Source organism: Giraffa tippelskirchi, chromosome 1 (assembly GCF_054371585.1).
Source record: "Giraffa tippelskirchi isolate mGirTip1 chromosome 1, T2T-mGirTip1v1.2.pri, whole genome shotgun sequence".
Classification (NCBI taxonomy): domain Eukaryota; kingdom Metazoa; phylum Chordata; class Mammalia; order Artiodactyla; family Giraffidae; genus Giraffa; species Giraffa tippelskirchi.
The window spans coordinates 141,848,359-141,869,341 of record NC_137275.1 but is presented as its reverse complement, the minus strand read 5'-3'; the positions used below and the strand labels follow the sequence as shown (position 1 = coordinate 141,869,341).

The following is a 20,983-nucleotide window of genomic DNA, read 5'->3' as shown; positions in this document are numbered from 1 at the left end:
ATGAGCAGAGAAGAGAGCTCAGGGTGAGCCTAAGAATTTCTTTATTTAAGAAATAAATAATACTCTAGAGATAGTCGAGGATTCTTCCCTCAAAAATTAGCTTTTATGTCACCATATCCCCTCCTTTTCCTCTGTCTCTGGACATCTTTTTTTTGGGGGGGGGGTGAAGAAAAAGATTACAGCCTCAATAGAGATGTATAGGAGAGTAGGGAGGAATATTAATCAAGTGAAAAGATTGAGATGTATTAAAGTTTTAAGATCAGAGACCACACGCTTTTTATGACAATAATCTGAATGGCTTAACATTTTACTTCGGAGTGTTCAACCTTCTGGGTACCAAGATGGCATTGATCCTGTGTTGGGAATTTGCCAGGTAAATGCAGTATAGGAAGAGACGTCTATCTGAAGGTGCTGGTGGTGAGTAGTTCAGATAGCCAACTACTTAGAGTCCTTTTAGGGGGATGCTCATGGACTCTGAGGAAATGAAGACCCAGGAGCCAGAGGACTCAATGAATTTGAAGAGCAGATATGTTCAAATGAGGGTCCTGAGAGCTTTGGAGGAAAGATGGCTAGGTTAGAGAATTACAGTGGTTGCAGTTAATGGTATGGAACCATTCTGGTTGATGACAAGTTTCAGGGTGTATGCTGGCAGTGTGGGGAAGTCTAATTGGAGTGGAGGCGAGAATTGTTATGTATTAGAGGCCAAGGAACAGCAGATTAAAAGTACTAGGTGGATTGCTCCCAAAGACACTGAAGTTTTCCAGAACAATGGCAGAAGTTGGGCTTGAGGGGAGGAGTGTTCTGTCTTACAGCATGTGACCAGGAGGTCAGTAGATGATAGAAACATGTATGTGTGCATAGTAGTATTGTCAGATGTCAAAGATACCAGGATGGAACTGTGGTGGTTCTAAAGTGGCATTAATGGGTTAATAAATTGTCACCCCTATCCTTAGTTCTATGGTAGGTGAAATATACAGCTTAATGTGGGGAGATGTTGTGTTTATTGGTTCTTTTTCTTTTACATAAAGGATGAAGATTCCAGAGGGTTTAAAGGTTTGAGGAGAGAAGCCAGAGAGAAGAGGTACAGAGCATGAAGGGGTTAAGAACAGGGGAAGGAAACTGACGTCCTTTTGGCATATGAGGATTATAGGGATGGAAGCCTTAATTAGAATTAATTGACCACCGACATTCCAAAGGTGGAATTAGTCATAACAAAGATGTCTTGGGGTCTGAGGTGGGGTCTGGCCCAGTCATGTGTGGGTGCACTCACTGTGTGGGGACTGGGGTCATCAAGCGTCTGAACATGGACCCCCTCCTGTGTGCAGGATGGAGGACCCGGCCTCTTTTCCGTGGGGTGGTCTCAAGATGCACTGAGTAGCCACATGCAGGGTAGTTGTCATTTAACATCTCATTTCCAGCCTCACAATAAACCTGTATCCCTGGAATTGTGAAGATTCAACACAATCATTTGTGGGAAAGCACTTTAACAACTATAATCACAATAAGTTTGCTGAGTTTTAGTGTTCCCCACACCTTTAATGTATTTCTCTCTATGCTTTTCCATGTAACTGTAGCATATTCCTTAAGACGATAAGGACTTCCCTCTGATAAGGACAAAGCCAAGATATTTTATTTACAGTGTTCGGCTGGCACCTGAGCTGATTCTCTGTAGTGTTTATGTAGTCTTGATGTGGACTGGCATCTTTCCCTGGACCTTTGAGTATCTTCCTCAGCAGCTTCTCATGGCCAAAAGCGCCATCTCTGTGTCTTTTTATTACAAAGCCCAGACTCTCTTCTAGGCCACCCACCAAGTTCTTCGTTCCAGTCTTAAGGGTGCCTACAGCTCCAGGCTCATTTGCAGAACAGAGCTGACTGACACACCCTAAGCAAGGGATGCCAATCTAGTCTAGTTTTCCAGGTACTCTTTGATGATTTGATAGAAAGGTATCCACAGGAAAGTGGTCCTAGATTCTGAGAACTGCAGTTTTACAATGTTCAATGTCTTCCAGGCTTTCTTGGAGAGAGGCAGATATGATTCTAGCCAAGAAAAACTCCTTTCTTTATTAAACCCCCTATCTCCCTTTGAAATTTAACTGAGACTGTACTTGACTTTTTAGATGTTAAATTTTCTTGGAAGGGGAAAGACGCTCTTGTGATTGCATAAGCTTTATTTTTTTAGGTGGGGGTGGGGGGGTGTTAATTCCCAAGTAACTCATTAGCTTTGTTCTATCATCACTTTTCTGTTCAGTGCAGTGTAACACACATTAAAAGGCGTACAAATTATTTTTAGTAAAATGTGAATCAATCTTGGGAGAAAAAACTAAGCTATATATTTCCTTTACTCAGTTTACAACATTCCAGAGAATTGAGTAGAAGGAGAAGATACTTTTTTCCTCAGTGCCTGTTTGTACTCCATCTCTTTATACTGGGCAAAAGGGCTATTTTATTGACTTCATGTAGAAACTGCCTTAGGAGTACACCCTATATGCAGAAGTTCTCTGAACTGTCACTGATGTTTTTTTTAGGCTTTAAATGCTTCCCTGGAAGGCTGATAAATCCCACTGCCTTGTTTCTCTGATGAGTGAGTGTTAATCTTTCAATCGTGTCCAACTCTTTGCGACCCCACGGACTGCAGCTTGCCATGGAATTCTCCAGGTAAGAATGCTTCAGTGGGTAGTCATTCCCTTCTCCATGGGATTTTCCCAAACCAGGGATCAAACCCAGGTTTCCTACAGCATTCTTATTTTTTTAATCATATCACTCTAGGCTCCATGAGGTATATCCATCAATGCATAGGGAAGAGATGCTTTTTTTTTTTTTTTTTTTACAGTTGCCCTCTGCAGAGCCATCTTCTGGAAGAAAACCCCAATTGCCAAGGATAAACACATTTTTGATCGTCTTCCTTTTTTGTAAGTCTGTGGAAATTTAATATGTAAGCATTCTTTGCATAATTTTATGGGCTCTAACATTCAGATGGTGACTAGCGTTAATTTTTTTTTACTGTAAGAAGAAAATCTCTACTGTATCTTCTGTTTAGGAGATGGGACTTAATCATTGTCATCTTTTGTACTTAGTGGTGCTGCCAAGGCAGTGTGGTCAGAATAAGGATGAAATTTCAAATAAAAGAAACTTGGGAGAACATGAGCTTGGTTGAGTCATATAGGCAAGCATCTCAGCTTCCTCACCTAACACAGCACTAAAATGTTTTACTGCAATTACAGAGGGCTGATTTAAAAGGAAAATGAAAAGGATAAATGCACAAATGTAAACAGCTATGCATCTGGGAAGGATGTGGAGAGCTGAGATATGAAGGAAGGAAAAAGCATCTCTTTGAAAGCATACAGCCCACAGCAGTAAGCACAGTGCTAGCCCCATAGCAATGGTTCTGTAATGTTTGTTGATTGAGCTGTTTTCTGAAATAATACTGTAGCATACAAAGCAAAGAGCCTCAAATATCTTTATAAAGCGTAAGAAACAGGTTTTAACATTTCCATATTCAGTTACAAAACACAAGTCTGAATTCAGAGTATTTGTTGGGTTCCAGGTGAAGAAGGTAAAAGGAATCAATGAAATTTGAAAACGTTCAAAGCCTACTTTCCCCCCACCTCCCAATTTTTCTTTCTCTCATTTTCCTCTTCTTATTTCAGGAATCCAACAAATTTTCTTTTGGTTCATCAACCTCTTGTATTTTGACTCAAACAAGACAACTATAATTTATTGAGCAGGAACCATGACTTATTGGACTTTGTAGCCCCCATGCACATCATAGTCTAGTGCCTGATACATAAGAGGGAATTACTATATAGTGGAATGTTAGTTTGGTTTTTATTTTGTCTTCCTTTCCCAGATATTCCCCCTTTTGCATCTGTATAAACATAAAAAGAACTTTTTCTTCATTTTCCCCAAATTTGATAAGTGCCTCCACACTCCCATTTTCTTGTTCACATCTGTGAACATGACAGAAAGGATCCTGGCCATTGAGGACTTTACATGCCTCAACCAAAGGAGGCAGCACTGAACTCTAGGGAAGGAAAAGTTCTAGACATGAGGAGGTATGATTGAGTCCAAGAGATCTTGAGAAGTATTTCTGGAGAACATGTGAGTTGAAGGAAAACAAAGTCAACTAGATGAAACTGGGGAACTAGAATGTCAGTGAGAGAAGTGTATTCCAGGCAGACAGGACAGTCTATCCCAAGCCTGGATTTGAGAAAGAGCATGAATCATTCAAGAAACCCATAAGTGGACTTTCTATAGCAGGAGCATGAGGGTGTAACTCTTTTTCAGTGGTGTAGTGGGTGGTCTCTAAGTGGATTTGCAGTGACAATAACATCAGTATGGCAATACCATGTGAACTCTTCTGGTAAACATACATGCTTTCTGAACTTGTTTGTTTGCTTGTTTTTCCAAGTCATGGTCAGTGAGTTAAGTAAATGAAACCTCATCGAGCTTAGATAATATTTCCCACTAAGTTCCTTAAATTCCAAAATGGTCAACTTAATAATAGAGGTCTAAGAAGTAAGAGCCACACCCAAGTCAATAATGCAACTCATTAGGCGGAGTTTTTCCTGGGCTACAGTGACTCCTGCAAATTATGCCGGGGACCCAAGCCTTGGTCTCCTTTGCTAGTAGCTGTAGATGTCATTATTCCTGTAACTGAAGACAAGAGGAATGGCTTGCCTTCCTCTTTGAACATTACCTTTCCTTTCCTAGGTTTTAAAAAATTCAGTTCTTCCTGTATAAAAATAATGAAGTGGAATATAGGTGTGGCACATAGAGTGAATACCCTGCACCCAAATCCCTGTCCTGCAGCTCCCTATAGCAAGGTTTTGCACCCTAGAGTCCTTTGGCATAATAACCTCTGGCTACGGAGGATGAATAGGAATATTATCAGTTAACAGATTCCCAAAACACAGAGACATCTTTTCTCAAATTAAACAGAATAGCTGAGGAATATTGATAGGAAACACAAATTGTACACTCAACAAACTTCATTAGAAGTATTCTCCAGGACTTCCTTTGTGGTCCAGTGGTTGAGAATCTGCCTGCCAATGCAGGGGACGTGGGTTTGATCCCTGGTCCAGGAGGATTCCACAAGCTGCAGAGCAATTAAGCCTGTGTACCACAACTACTGAGTATGTGCACTCTAGGGCCCTTGCTCTGCAACAAAAGAAGCCACTGCAATGAGATGCCAGCCCACTGCAACAAGAGTAGCCCCCGCTCGCTGCAACTGGAGAAAGCCTGCACAACAACAAAGACCCAGCACAGTAAAAAAATCAGTAAATAAATAATTTAAAAAGTATTCTTCAGTATATGCATCAAAGAACTCCTAGGACAATGAATACAATACTGAGATACATTATGTAACTGTATGGGTATTAGTGCACATTTTCTAGTGCCCAGATGTCTCAGATTTAGAGATGGAATCTCATTCATTGTGTGAAAACCAAATAAACATTTGTCCTAAAAATGATCAGAAAGCAGGATTAACTCTGCTTTATGAACATATAAGACTGTAAAATCACTTGTTATTGATAGAGAGTTGGATTGGAGTATGGGAAGGGAGATGCATTATTTTAAATTGTATTGTAGGTGACAGAATGAGAGTCAGTAATGTTCTAGTTCAAAGGAACAAGATTTTATTGATTCACTAATTGATTCATCAAAATTTACTGAATGATTGTTATGTTTTGGGAACTGTATTTGGCCCTGAGCACATAAAGATGAATAAGGCATGCTCCCTCATCTCCAAACGGCAGTGGAAATACTCCTTGGAGAATTTGTTGTTCAGTTGTGTCTGACTCTTTTGTGACCCTATGAACTGTAGCCTGCCAGGCTCCTCTGTCCATGGGACTTCCCAGGCAAGAATACTGGAGTGGGTGCCATTTCCTTCTGCAAGGGATCTTCCTGACCCAGGGATCGAATCTGTGTCTCCTGCATTCACAGGCGGATTCTTTACCACTGAGCCACCAAGGAAGCCTCCTTAGAGAAGACATATACATAAATGAATACTATACAATATGGTATATATTCCAGTCTAGGTAGCTAGGAAGGCCTAAGTACAACTGAGTGATCAATTTCACTTGAGGGGAGTATTGTAATCAGGGAAGATTTCAGAGGAAAATGATGTTTTGTTCAACGAGTAAGCATTTTGCAGACAGATAAGGAAGAAGGGCATCCCAGACAGAGGGAAGAGCGTATCAAAAGGCAAAATGACATTTGACAACAAACTACACAGAGGAAACTACAATTAGGAGGAGCTGAAGTGTGGGGCACACCATGAAGCACTAGCCATGTCAAGGCCATGGCAGTGGAAATGTAACAAATTCCTTCCTTTTGGGGGTACAAAGAGGTACTTAGATTCCTCCAGACAGTTCCTACATACTTATACTCTAAGTAAGACTTTAGTAGGATCTCACAGAACCAGGAATCAGTGCAAATGCCAGTGACCTTAAAGGCATTTTGTCCAACGTAGTTGTTGATTTTGCCTGACTCAGAGGACTTGGAGAGGATATAGGCCTAGAGTTTCTGGAAGCCATTTTCTGACACATGGAGCCTGAAAGCAGAGCAATATAGAGGAGCATAGCAGACAGATAGGAGAACATTAGGTCCTGGCAACAGGATTCAACCCCTGGATTAAGACTCACCTGAAATGTGTCTACTCCTGTACACAAACCAGTTTGAATTTTTTGCTTAAGTTAGTTTTTTTTTTTTTTCTTTTTCCTTTTTGGTCAGTTGTAACCTAATGAACCTGGCATCTTCATTTTATAGTTCAGGAGACTAATACCCAGGATGGCAAAGTCACTTGTTGTTAAGGGCCTCATTAAAAATTGAGACTTGAACTCAGATCTCTTCACTTAGGTCAGACCTAAAGAATACCCAGCATTTAAAAACTGTCTGCATGTGAGTGTCCCAGTATGCATATACTTAGAAATCTTTTTTGCAGTAACCTCATATTCGAGAGTGTGATCAAGTTTATTTTAAAAACGCATTTCTTCATAACTGATTTAGCATTCAACCAAGATGCTGACATTGTTGGTTCATGGCCCACTTTTGCCACTAATTACCTTTGTGACCGTGGGCCTATCTCTCTGGGCCTTGTGGTTCATGAGATGTAGTTATCTCTAAATCTTCTTTCATTTCTATGATTCTAAGCATAAATACACCCAATTTTCAGTTATCCATTGTGGATGTTACATATGGCTATATTCCCTGGGGAAAGCTTCCTTTTGAACTGTTTTGATATTACCGGGTTTAGCTTCACAGATACTTACTTAACACTAATTAGGGGATAGGTGTTGCAAAAGAGAATAATTATTTCTAAGCAGTATTGCTTATGTACTTTTGTATTCTCATATGCAATCTGATATTGTGTGCAGTTTCAAAGTATTAAACAATGCCTTCTGATCCAGGAAATGTGTGATTCCAGGTAGGAGTGGTATTAGACAAAGGAAAGACCTATCACTGTGCATCAGTTGGAAAGGTGATGCCACAGTGTTCAGCAGTCAGAAGGAGGAACAAAGCAGAGTCCCAAGAAGCACAGGCAGATTGGGAACCACACATGTGTACAAAAGCACATTCTTGCCCATATAGAATGGGTTTCTTTTTTACCAGTGATCTTCCGCAGATCAGCACCACAGTGATCACTGTGGATAACTGTCTTTTCAGAGTAGTTGTCTCTGAAGTTAATAACAACTTGCTAATATTTTTCTTTACATTATGAACACTTAATGCTTGATGAATTCTTTCAGATAATCTTTGTGTAATATAATGATTCATTTGATTCACCAAAGTAATTTTCCAGCTTGTATAAAGACAACTTCAGTCAGTTTCTTAGCCTGTCCCCATTTGAACAATTCCATTGGCTGGAAGATGACCCTGGAGTTCTGTGACCTCATTTGTGGAGTCTTAGAGAGGGACAAAGATGCTGGCTCTGTAGTTCGCTAGAGCCAGATTCCATTTCTTATCCAATTCTTGCCCGTCTGGCCATGCACACACGACGTGAGCTCTCTAATCCTCAGTTTTGTCTTCAGTCAAATGGGAATAATGATATTTCCCTCAAAAGACTGCCCAAAACAGTGATCATTTACAGCATAGCCTGGATGTTACTAGGTAATAAACTATTAGTGAGGTTTTCTTGGGACTGTGTTCAAGTGACACTTTAGGTTCCAAAGAGGAAAAATGGCAGAAGCATGAGACAGTCTAATTTTCAAGGTAGATACACAGTATGAAGATGCACCATAGTTTGATAATTTCATTTGACCATAAGATAAACTGGTAGAATTTGTCCTAGTTAATTACTACCTTGCTTTGTTACTTTGGGAAAAGTATTTAGGCAGGTTCTTTACCATCTGAGCTACCAGAGAAGCCCATTTTACTTTTCTAGATTTTTACTTCTTCATAGTTATATTGAGAATATTATTGCTATCTTATTTCATAGAAACTGAAAGAAGATAACGAATATGAGTCTCTATGAGACTAGAAAATGTAAATGTGAAAGTGCATGCTATTATAGTACAATTAACATTAAAAGTTAACTACAGGTCATTCATTTTTTTGCATAGTAACATTTGTTATATTTGTGTGTTGGCCCTACTGTTTATTAAAATATTATTTGCTCTGCTTATTAATTTCTGTGAGACTAATATTGCCTTCATACTTTATAAATGGTCCTAGAAAGGCAATATTTGTCAGATATCTCAGGCTAAAGAGTAAAAAGGGAATAGCTATACATGTTAAACATAGCAATTGTTGATGTATGCTTTTTCTACCAAGAAAATAATCCTTTCCTTCTAAAGAGCTATTAATTTTTAGAACAATATTTCCACTATTCAAAAACATTGTGTGGAACATGTGTTAAATCATAAAACACTTCCCTCTGCAAAATATTTCTAAGAGCATATATGCATCTAGGCTAGGAAAGTATGCAAAAATCCCCTAGCATTTTCATGTCAAGCCACGTGTATTTAATACACACCACCTCAAAGAGGAACGTTATCACCCTAGCACTGTGTAGTAGAAAAACAGAAATTTCTAAGAATATACGGGTGTAATTTTCTGTTAACTGAAAGTCATTGACAGTTCGTGGAAATCTGCCTTCAAAATAACCTCTGCAGCACCCTTAGTTTTATTAGCTGTGAAGGAAACTGCTTGTTTCTTACCCATTTAGCTATCAGAAGCTCTTTTTCTTTGCCATCCTAATTGCCTAAATCCCTACAGATACATTATGTAAAATCCATGTTTATTTAGCTTTTTTTAATACCATTGTTCTTTTTTTTTCCCATTTGAGAGTTGGCTGAAATAAGGTCATGTACAGAAAACTACATGTAGTCTAGATATAAAGTCATTATATGTACCTGGGGGATTGTAATAAAGTTTGAGGTCCTAGAATTTTAAGGTGATTTTCTGAAGGGAGAAGCTTTATTTCATTTCACATGCATAGATACAGAACAACTAAATTGTGCTGGTAAAAATTGTAACTCCCAAATAAGAAAGGGGAACTTGGAAGAAAAAGTCAAGCTGAATTTATTTTATCTGCAGAACTTGGTTTAAGGGAGATTATGAAACTATCACTAGAAAAAAAAAGGATTTGATAGAGGAGGAAGTAAAGCACTAGAGAAACCTGTCTAGTCACTTTGGGATACATAGTACACCCTAAGTTAACTTCAGACTTCATCTGTTTGCTTCTTTTTGCCTCCCAGTTAAACTCTTTCTCCATGCCTACACTCACAGGATGCTGCTTACCCAGATGCCACTGCTGGGAGCTACAGCCTGGGGGTGGAATGTGTTGGAGAATGAGTTTCTTGGGACCATTTTGCTTTTCTTGGACTTTACTGGGTTCCTGCACTTCCCTATGCCCCATCCCGTCCTCGGCTCTGAGTTCAGAAAAAGGATATTCATACCTATGAATCTTGGTTCAGAGAAAGTCTTTGTTCTGAAAAAGCTGATATCCTAAGCCAAATCAGTTTTTCGTGGAATTTTCATAAGCTTGTATCCATAGTTCAGACTTCCATCTGTTCTGCCACGACGTTCTGGACCATTATTCCTCCATGCAATGGGTGTACCACTAGTGGTGGAAGAGAAGATTTTAGGCGGTAATGGATAAATGTTTAGTTGTTATATATTATCAATGCATATAAATACATTAGTTTTCTATTTATGCCAGTGATATAAAGTTCCTTCTTTAAATACATCTAAATGAAAACTATGAGTTATTTAAAGATGCTTATTAATAAGATCTCAGGTATGATAAAAAACATGAAATTGGCATGTAGCTACTTGAGGTTTGGGAACCACTGTTATATACTCTAGGCCGTCTCTTTCCTTACCCTTAGGCCTATAAACTAGTCAGATTCTCTCAAAAGTCAGGATGTCCTTGGCATGTTGGCCTTTACCTTAAGAATGTCAGGCAATGATGAGGAAATACACCTCAGGAGATTTTAGGAGATCTTTGATGTAGAAAATGGTGATAAACACGAGAGAAGGAGTCACAAGGTACAACAGGGGTAGAGGAAAGGACATGACATTTAGCAGTTGGGATATTGGAAATGTTTACTGAAAGAATAAATCTTTACTGGGATGAGCAGGAGTTAGCTAGGTGGAGAAGGAATGATGTAGTCTAAGCTTATTTCTTAAGCCACAGCTCCCAGTTGTGAGCTTTTGGGCTTTGTCTGGGGGAGATGGGAAGAGTTAGGCTATCTGTAACTTCATTCCTGTTATTCAAGTGTATATAGCTTGATTTTTACTGATTCTCCTGCAGAGGATGGAACAGGGTGATGATCTCCTCTATGACCAGTCTCACCCAAGGGGTGACAAGGAAATAGCAAAAGAGGTGAATCATCTAAGGGATCACCACTCACCTGAAATTAAGGAGCAGGAATGAGAAGGGATTTCTCCTTGTATTTAATACATTCCAGAAATGTCTCATTTCATTGTCTGAGAGTGTCTCACAGCAAGGAAACTATGCATTCCTAAGGGACTCTACTCAAACCTCTGCAATACTTGGAGGGGTGATGGAGGAACAAATGTTGGAGAGCTTGCTCTTCCCAGTGGGGTTTGCATCTTTCCTTATGAAGTCTGGCATGTTTGATAGAAAAGTCAACTACTGGCAGCCTTAGCTTGGAGTGAGAGGTTTGAGTTTCTTTTCAAACTTCTTCAGAATGACACAGAACAGGGGTGTCTAATAGAAATATAATGTGAGCTGCATAGATCATTACAAGTTTTAATAAAGACATCATAAAAGTAAAGAGAAAGAAGTGAAATTAATTTTAATAATATGTTTTAACTCAATATAGATCTAAAATGTTTTAGCATAAGAACATATAAAATACTGAAATATTTTGCATTTCTTTCCATGTAAATATTTGATACCTGGGGCATACTTTCCACATACAATTAGGATGCTAAATTGTCATTGAAAATAATATTTAGATTTCACAGCATTGAAAAACTAAATTTGTGTGTCTAAAATGTCTTAAAGTTTTCTCAAAACTGAGTTAAATGTTAGTTTAAATAAAATAATTATAGTTTTTCAATTAAGTTAAAAGAAAATGAAATTTGAGCTCCTCAGTTCCACTATCCGTATGTCAGGTACACAGCTGCACGTGAAGCTAGGGGCAACTGTATTTGGATGACAGGGTAGAAGAAAAAAATCAAAATAAACTTTTTGGGTCATGTTTCATTCCTTTTCTTCTGTAATGATTACCAAAGTAGGAATTTCTTAGCAAGCTGGATGATGAAAGTACATTAGACAAAGGCTCAGAAAGCCTTGCTCTAGACCAAGCTCCATCACTGATCATGCTCTGCTGTAATTTGAGGAGAATGACACCTGCTTCTCTGCCTTGTCAGGTTTTGCAAAAGATGCTCTGAAAATCCAATGAAGTCCTAAATGACAAATTTATGGGGCCTGAATGGTCTTCAGATATCTTAATGGTTGGTTCTCAAAAGCTTGTCCACAGGCCAAATGATTTTCCTCCATGTTTTTGAGCTTCTTTTTCACCCAAACTTTTCTTAAATAAATTGACCAACTCTAATTCCTTCAACAATTCCCCCTTACCCTCCCCAGGTCATGATTTTAATTTCACTATCATGGTTCTTCTCAAGTGAATGTGTTCTTGTTTGTCTCTATGTTTTTTAATTGCATTATCTTGAACTGAATGCACTTAAGATAAGATATGACGAGTGTAAGGTAGAGTTGGGCAGTCATCTTCCTGATCTAGATACCATGCTTCTATTAATGCAGTCTCTAGCTTGCTTGCTCTTCAATTTTTTTTTCTTTTTTGGTAGCCACAGACATTTGACTCATATCAAGCTTATCAGTAACTGAAGCCCCTGTTTTCTCTCTTCCTGTACTTGTTTGATTAATTTTGTTGCACTTTCTGAAATGCCTCCCTGTTTTTCTTGAAAAACAAAACAAAACAAAAAAACCGCAACAATTGGTCCTCTCTATACACTTTTGATACCTTTTCTTACCCATCTAGGGCTTCCCTTGTGGATCAGCTGGTAAAGAATCCACCTGCAATGCAGGAGACCTGGGTTTGATCCCTGGGTTGGGAAGATCCCCTGGAGAAGGAAAAGGCTACCCACTCCAGTACTCTGGCCTGGAGAATTCCATGGACTGTATAGTCCATGGGGTTGCAAAGAGTCGGACACGACTGAGCGACTTTCAGTCACTTTACCCATCTAAAGTTTTAAGCCATATTGTGCTCAATTTAAAAAATTTTTATTTTTAATTGAAAGGTAACTGCTTTACAATGTTGTGTTGGTTTCTGCTGTACAACGAGAAACAGTCATATTTTCTCCCTCCCATCCCTCTAGATTGTTACAGAGTGCTGGGCAGGGCTCCTTTTAACAGGGGGTGTAAAGGGGCTTGAGAAGTCTTAGTGAAATGCCTCTCAAACTTTAGTGAACACACACCTATACTGGGGATTGTGTTAAATGCTAACACTGATTCAGGAGATCTGGGGTAGGGTCCAAGACTTGACATTTCTAACAAGCTCGCATGGATCACATTTTGTACTACAAAATCTTTTAGGATATCTGAAGGGTTTTCTTACACCCAATCTTTCTTCCATATTTTCTTCATTATCAGATGAATGTGCGTTTTCTTACTGTTAACCAGCTCTGAGATCCTTTACAATCTTAGCTGGGGCTTATGTGTGCAGCATTTTGAGATCTTCAGTTTCTTAAGGGAAGAAGCCATGTATACTCTTCTTCTGGGTTTTCTCATAGTCTGATAAAATGAAGTGTTAATAAATGGTGCTGATTTTTACTGAGTTTGTTTGGCTCCCTGGTGAGAGCTGGAAAAGGCCACAGTCATGCAAAACTTACTGAGGAGGCAGGGGTAACTAACAGCAAAGTGGCTGTCAATCTCTGCAGAATATTTTTCCAATTCGCTTTAGGACATTTTTGATTTCCTCAGTTTTAACTCATTTCATTAAAATTAAAAAGAAATAAATGCAAAACATAAATATCAGAGATCTTTTATTTTCATTTGTGTGGGGAAGAGAGGAAGGCTGAAAGAAGGTGTGAAGTTTGCTGTAGGTGAGGAAACAATTTGTGGAAAAGTGAATTTACCAGGTTAGAAGGTCCTGGCTGGGTTCCTCCATGCCGTTTATACTCTCAGATGCAGACCCAAAGTGAGGTAAAAAGTGGGTGCTTTTTTTTTCTTCAGAATGGAAATTTTCCCCAGGTTTTCTTTTCTTTCCTTTATTTTTTTACTCCTTTATCATCTATAGATCTACATTTCCCCTTAGATGCCCCTGTCCTTCCTCCACTGTTACATTTATTTTTTTTCTCAATCTTCTTGGATTCATCTAGCTCTGTACTACATTTGTCACACTTCTTTGAAAACCTACTGTGAGTCAAAGTGTCTTTCTAGTAATACGGATAGCCCTCACTCGGTAACTTTAATGTGGTTTCGTAGAGTCGTAGAGAGCAACATTGCTTTATGGAAATGAATTTGAATCTTCGGCGGTGTGGAAAATCATGTGTGTTTCACACTTACATGTCTGAGAGAGGCCCACTGGAGTATTTTTCTGCTCTCTACTAAATCTCAGAGGGGTGCTGAGTAAGTACCTGCCAAAGGCATAGGTTGGTAAGGAGACTCAGTTAGGCTGACTCTGTGCAATCAAATGCAGCCAGCTTGGTTTGTGTGTGAAAGGACTGGGTTTTCCCCAAGCTGTTGGTAATGATGCAAGAACAGACTTTCTCCTCCCTGGCTTCCTGCAGTAAAATGGCTGCCAATGTATTTGGAACAGAACTTGCAAATGTACCAATCACTGGAAGACAATAACAAGGATCCTTTGATAGTTTTGTGTTCACTATGATCACCTGGCATCCACTTCCTTCTTGGGGAAGGATTCTGGAATATCATTGGCTGATGCAAGCTTGTGACATGGCTTGTGACGTGACGTTTGCTCAGGATGCACTGTTGGCATGGGGTGGGGGGCAGTCCTATTTGGATTGGGAGTCCCTCAGGAACACAAGGTTACAGGAGTTCTAGTGGAGCCCATCAGGGAGCAGAGAGAAACCAGACACAATGGGGAATGTTTAACAATTAAAACCAGCCCTTGCTTGTGTGGTCCTGTGTTTCAACACATCATTTTAATAAAATGGACAGCTGGGAGGAAGAATGGATTTCTGGTAGTTTATGAAGCCAAAAACCTGTTGAACATTCTTTATAAGGTAGTGGAGAAAATGTCAAAACCCTCAAAATTTTACGGAAGTTACGTCACAGCTCTGATTACCACAGGCCACCAGGCTGGTGGGTCATGGGATCATGGGTGCATGGTGAAGAAAATAGGAGGTGGGCTGAGTTAGACTCAGAAACAATTCCAAAATGTGCTAGGACTTTCTAGGAGACTAGTTCTTTTTATTTTTAAAAAATAAAGCTTTTTTTTTGCATTGAGAAATAACTATGCTCATTAAAAATGCTGTAAGATGTCACTAAGCATAAAAATAAACAGTATGATTTCATACTGCAGTGTATTCTTTCAGAGTTGTTCTCTATGCTTTGAACAAAAACATAATTATGTCCACATAGTAAATATAATTTTGACTCCTTTTGAAATTTTAGCTTATCAAAGTCTATTTTCTGTTGCTTCAAAGTTGTCAGGCACAATTTGTCATGTAAGTTTTAATGACTGCTTTTGTAAGTTTGAGCCAAAAATTACTTATTCATTCCTATGATGTTAGGCTTTTTTTTTTTTTTTTGTATTATAACTACTGAGGCCACGTGTCTTGACTATTTTGGATTAATTTCTCAAAATTAATTCTCAGGGAGGCTATTTACTTTTCTGTGATGGGCAGAGTCTAGTGGATTTATGATAGAATTCTTGTGTGATTTAAGAGCATAGTGTTGTTTAGGCCAGTATCTACAACTGTATTGTCAACCTAGCGGCACCTGAATCACCCAGGTCACTCTTTGCTCCAGCCTCACTTACAACCAGCGGGCTCAAATCTGTTTGGCTGGACTAAGAGGAAGGGATTCTGGGGATGAAAGAAACAGTAACTAATTGCTCTTCTGAGTGAAGTATGCAAATTGATTCAAGAGCACCCCTGGGACATGTGCTCAGTGAGATGAAATCCCTGCTTGAAGTGCACTTAACAATTAGACTCTTGCAGGGGAATTGAGTTGGGGGGAGTGGGTTTGTTCACCAGCCATGTAATCTTGAGCAAGTCTCTTAACCCCCTGAGACTCAAGTTTTTCCATCTGGTACTTAATCTCTTGAAAGGTTGATGTAGCAATTAGAGGAAATGTTTGTAAAAGAATTAACATAGCACCTGGTCTAAAATGAATACTCGATAAAAGTTAGCAAGCATCATCATCATTATAGTTGTTGCTGTGTCTTGCTAGCATCATCATCATTATAGTTGTTGCTGTGTCTTGCTAATCTCTTTTCCTAAGGGCTTCACTCTGCCTCCCTAGTCCTTCAAATATCCCCAGGCACAGAGTTTCTGGAATCAGGATGTTTCACACCCTGATAAAGAATATTGGCATGCTTTCAAACTGTGATGCTGGAGAATACTCTTGAGAACCCCTTGGACAGCAAGGAGATCAAACCAGAAAATCCTAAAGGAAATCAATCCTGAATATTCATTGGAAGGACTGATGCTGAAGCTGAAGCTCCAATACTTTAGCCACCTGATGCAAAGAGCAGACTCATTGGAAAAGACCCTGATGCTGGGAAAGATTGAAGGCAGGAGGAAAAGGGTGCAACAGAGGAGAAATGGTTGGATGGCATCACCAACTCAACGAACGTGAGTTTGGGCAAACTCCAGGAGATGATGAAGGACAGGGAAGCCTGGCGTGTGAAGAGTCTGACATAACTGAGTGACTGAACAACAATAACAAAGCTGATCTGATCACCAAACTCACCCACCTCCAGAAAATGAACTCTCTCCAGACTGTTTCCCTTTATTTCCACCTGAGCTTCTACTTTTCTTTACTTTTATCTGAGCTTAAACTTTAGGTATTGGTTAAGGCAAGAACACTAAGAACTTTATGTTTAGAGAGGAGAGTATAATTGTGTACTGTATGCCATTTATCTGTGGTAAATTGGTCCTATACAAACATATAGAGAATTGTGTTTATTAACTTAATTTAGTGTCACAGCACCCAACTCTGGTTAGGTGGTAGTTGGATAAGTCAGACCTGGGCAGTGGATGAACCAAATCACACAAATTCCCACTTGGCTGAGCTGTATAATCTGCGCAGGCCTCAGGTATGAGTCCTGGAAAGAAATGTGGAAGAATAAATGCCACATGAAAGGATGTTTCATGACTGGTGATTACTAGAGGTCTAGGTAAGTGAAGTGACGTGAAAATTGCTCAGTCGTGTCTGACTCTTTGCGACCCCATGGCCTATATAGTCCACGGAATTCTCCAGGCCAGAATACTGGAGTGGGTAGCCTTTCCCTTCTCCAGAGGATCTCTGCAACCCAGGAACCAAACTGGGGTCTCCTGCAGTGGCAGGTGGATTCTTTAACAACTGAGCTATCAGGGAAGACCAGAGGTCCAGGTAGGAGAAAGGCAATTGGGATGAAGAAAGCCTAACTTATGATTTATTCGCTGAAAAGGAAACTAGGAGCCAGAGGAGAAAATGAAACAGAAATTACATAGATTTGTGTCATAATAGCAAAAATAATTATATTAGCTAAATAATTCTAATAGCTTGCTATATGTCAGTCCCTGTACCTATATTAAGAGATTTATATATTTCATCCATCCAAATCTCATTTAATAGGTATTAGTACTATCTTCATTTTTCGGATGAGAAAATTGAATCTTAGAGAGATGAACTAATTTGCTCAAGGTTATAGACATGTAATTAGCAAAGTAGGGATTTGAATTTAGATGTGTTTTCCTCTAAAGCTTAGGATCACATAGATCTGGCAGCACTGGAAAGATAGATGAAATGGGATGATGGCTGGGGGACTGGATGCAGAGTGACCACTAATTCAGTGATTTCTGTATTCAAGAGAGAGATGAGGGGCTTCCCTGGTGGCTCAGTGGTTAAAAAAAAAAAAAAAAATCTGCCTACCAATGAAGGAAACATGGGTTTCATCCTTGATCCAGAAAGATCCTACATGCCATGCAGCAACTAAGCCCATGTGCCACAACTACTGAGTCTGTGTTCCAGAGTCCGGGAGCTGCAACTGCTGAGCCCCTGTGCCCTAGAGCCCATGCTCCGCAGCAAGAGAGTAGCCCCCACTTGTTGCAACTAGAGAAAAGCCTGTATAGCAATGAAGACTTAGCATAGCCAAAATTAAATAAATAAATACATAAAATTATTTTTAAAAAGAGAGAGAGATGAGGGTATAAAGTAAAGGGGCTGCCGCAGGAATGGAGATGAAGATACACATACATAATCTGGTAAGACTGTATACTACAACAGTGGCTTCCAACTCTTGAAGAGTATCAGTTCTTTGTGGAAGTTCAGCATATTTATTTTTGAAAGTAGATTCCCACAGTATATATACCTCAGGCCTTCTGAATTAGAACTTCTAGGGCAGGACTTGGTATTTTTCCAAAGTACCCTAGTTCTGAAGCTCTGCCAGGTTTAAGAACCACAGTTCTACTGCCCTTGATTCAGATGTTTAGGGTGGAACATGAGAGATGGAGGGTTCTAGGATGACATTCAAATTTCTGAATTTTGTGACTGAGTGAATTATGGGCACACTCCACCGAGCAAGGAAATACAACAATTTTGAAGGGTAACATGCCGAGTTCAGTTTTGGACATGTTGAGATGTAATAGTCCTGTGGGGAGCTGGATATCAGAGTCTAAAGCTTGGAGAAGAGGTCAAGGCTGCAAATTTAGATAGGGGATCGCTGGTATTTGGAAGGTGGTTGCTGTATATCTCCAAATACCAATGACTCCATATTTGGCGTATTTAGAGAATTCCATGGACTGTATAGTCCACTGGGTCGCAAAGAGTCGGAGATGACTGAGAGACTTTCACTTTCATTTTCTGCTGTATAACTTACATGGAATTTTCAAAATATCCAAACCTCCAATTTTTTTCTCAATAATCAAATAGTCACTCTACATTTTAAGTACATTCACTTCCTGACCTGTGACTGAGTCTATTGCTTTTTAAATCTAAATAGCTACTTTATAGTTCCTTCAGAGTCACTCACTGTTACAAGTACTCATTTGCATCATCTCATTGGAGTCAAACCAATGATTTGCTAAAGTAAAATTTATTATCCCTATATTTTAGATGAAGAGATTTAGGGAAGTTGTGTAACTTGCCTAAAGTAATGCAGAATCAAATAGTTGAGTCAGAATTTGAACCTAAGATTCTTTCTGACTCCAGCTTCAGAGTTTTCTGGCTGTTTCACAGTAGAGCTGCTCCCAAGTCAAGCAGACAACATTCACATTACCTTTACTTTTACAGGCTAACTCCAAAGTATGTTTAAATACAGAAAAATACATTTAGGAAAAATGAGTTCAATGCTTTTGAGACACAACTATATTTAGTAAAATGAGTTTATGTGTACTTTCCTGGGGTCAGTAGCATTAAACTGATCCAAGTACCTTTTGACCTTTGCCCAGAAGCCTTAGAGTAGTTTCCATTGTCTGCGCACTCAGAGAAAGGGGGTGGGGAGGGGTATGGCATTGGTTTTTTTGGCTCCGGAAATTCTTTTGCATGAACTGACCTTTCAGGATTTTCCCAACTTGCTTTGGGTTGTATATCCAACTTTGGGCTATAAATGAAACTAAAATGGGCTCTTGGTATATCCAAATTGAAACTATGTCTCAGCACTAACATTGCTTTTCTTTAGATTTGGCTAGATACAGACATCTGCCACATCGTCTTGGTAGCACTGATAAGTGTGAGAAGACCTGGTCAAAAACATGCAGGCCACTATGAAGACTGGCAGGTTAGAGTCAATACACTAAAAGAAATTACATTCTTTTCTGCAAGATGAATCATACAGCTGAAACTGTGTGGTATCATCTGGGTCAACAATCATAATAATAATATTTACCCTCCAAGTGACAGATATCTAAGATAACAACTACACCCAGATGACAACTCAGGGAAAAATAGCCCAGGTTTTTGGAATGAGAACAGAATAAATGCTAATCGAGCAATATTCTTTCCAGAGGGATCTCAGCAATGGTAATGCTACTAGAGATTTAATAATCCCCAATATACTCTGGTTACTAAAATTCAAGATAAAAATAAATTCTACCAGGATGTAAAATATGGAAATATTTGGGTGATGATTAAGGAGAGAACGTCTGTCAGTTAATTAAGAGTTGGGTAGCTAGAATTTGCCCTCAGATGCACTTAAGTATAAGGTAAGGGAAAACTCACCTAGCTGTGAAAAGGCAAGCTTACCAATAAGTTTGTTTTCCCCAACCCCACCCAGCCAAGTACATTCCTATTGCCCAGGTGTGCCTGTTTATCCCCAAGTCCCAGCCACACCTACTCCCTGTTCTGGCCCCACACAAAGGAACATATAAAAATCCCCTCCCTTGAGATCGCAGAATGTCTTGGAGTCACTATTGATTCTTGACCTACTTCCCCTTTTCCATCATGTCTAGACATGTATCCCAACCTCTCTTCTATTCCATGGCTTGGCACATAGTAGGGGTTAAATATCTGTTTGTCGCCTAGATTTGGTTTTGACTCTTGCTTTTCTATTCCTTCAGGTCTCAGCGTGTACCTTGGATCTCATTTCATAACCTCTTAATTTTGTCCTTCGGTGTTTGGTTGCACAGACCCTCAGGAGGCAGGATAGTTCAATGGAAAGAAGACAGGATTTAGGATCAGAAAAGCCCAAGTTAAAATCTTGGTTCCATACTTACCAGTTTTGTAAACTTGAAGAAATCACTCCCTTACTTTGGCCCTACATTACCATGCGTAAAATAGCCAGTGGGAATTTGCTATGTGACTCAGGGAGCTCAAACTGGTGCTCTGTGACAACCTAGAAGGGTGGGATGGGGTGGGAGGGGGAAGGGAGGTTCAAGAGAGAGGGTACATATGATTTATGTTAATGTATGGCAGACACAAACACAATATTGTAAAGCAATTATCCTCCAATTAAAAATAAATTCAAAAAATGACTGTATTATAGGGTAATTGCTTGGATGAAAACAGAATAAATACAAGGAACTTGGCACCCTTTATGTGCTCAATCAATATTTCAATATTTGTTGAATGGCCATTTCCTGTCTCATGTCTCAGTCCAGATCCAGCTTCAGTCATTTATTTGATTCTATTCATTCTGGAGTGGGGAATAAAGCTAAGAATTATGTTTAGAGCGCATTTATAACAGTAGTAACTCAACTGAGGTGAGTTGGAGGCTATCAGAACATCTTATTTGCTGGAGCTAAAGTTATCTGTCAGGACCAGATTAAAACATGGACAAGGCCTCTGCACAGGCAAGATAAAGATGCTTCTTCACATACTCCACATGTAAGTTAAAGTGTAAAAAAATGTCTAATGAAGTTCAAATAACGTTCTCATTTT

The 20,983-nt window shown here is 39.3% G+C and overlaps 1 long non-coding RNA gene across 1 annotated transcript; it reads left to right on the top strand.

The window, feature by feature from the left end:
• Positions 1–643: 643 nt before the first annotated feature.
• On the top strand, positions 644–20,649 carry LOC145538053 (uncharacterized). The gene is made up of 5 exons (XR_014076613.1): positions 644–1,081; positions 2,526–2,655; positions 2,831–2,909; positions 19,287–19,385; positions 20,164–20,649. It is a non-coding gene; the product is annotated as an uncharacterized LOC145538053 (long non-coding RNA).
• The last annotated feature ends 334 nt before the right edge of the window (positions 20,650–20,983 follow it).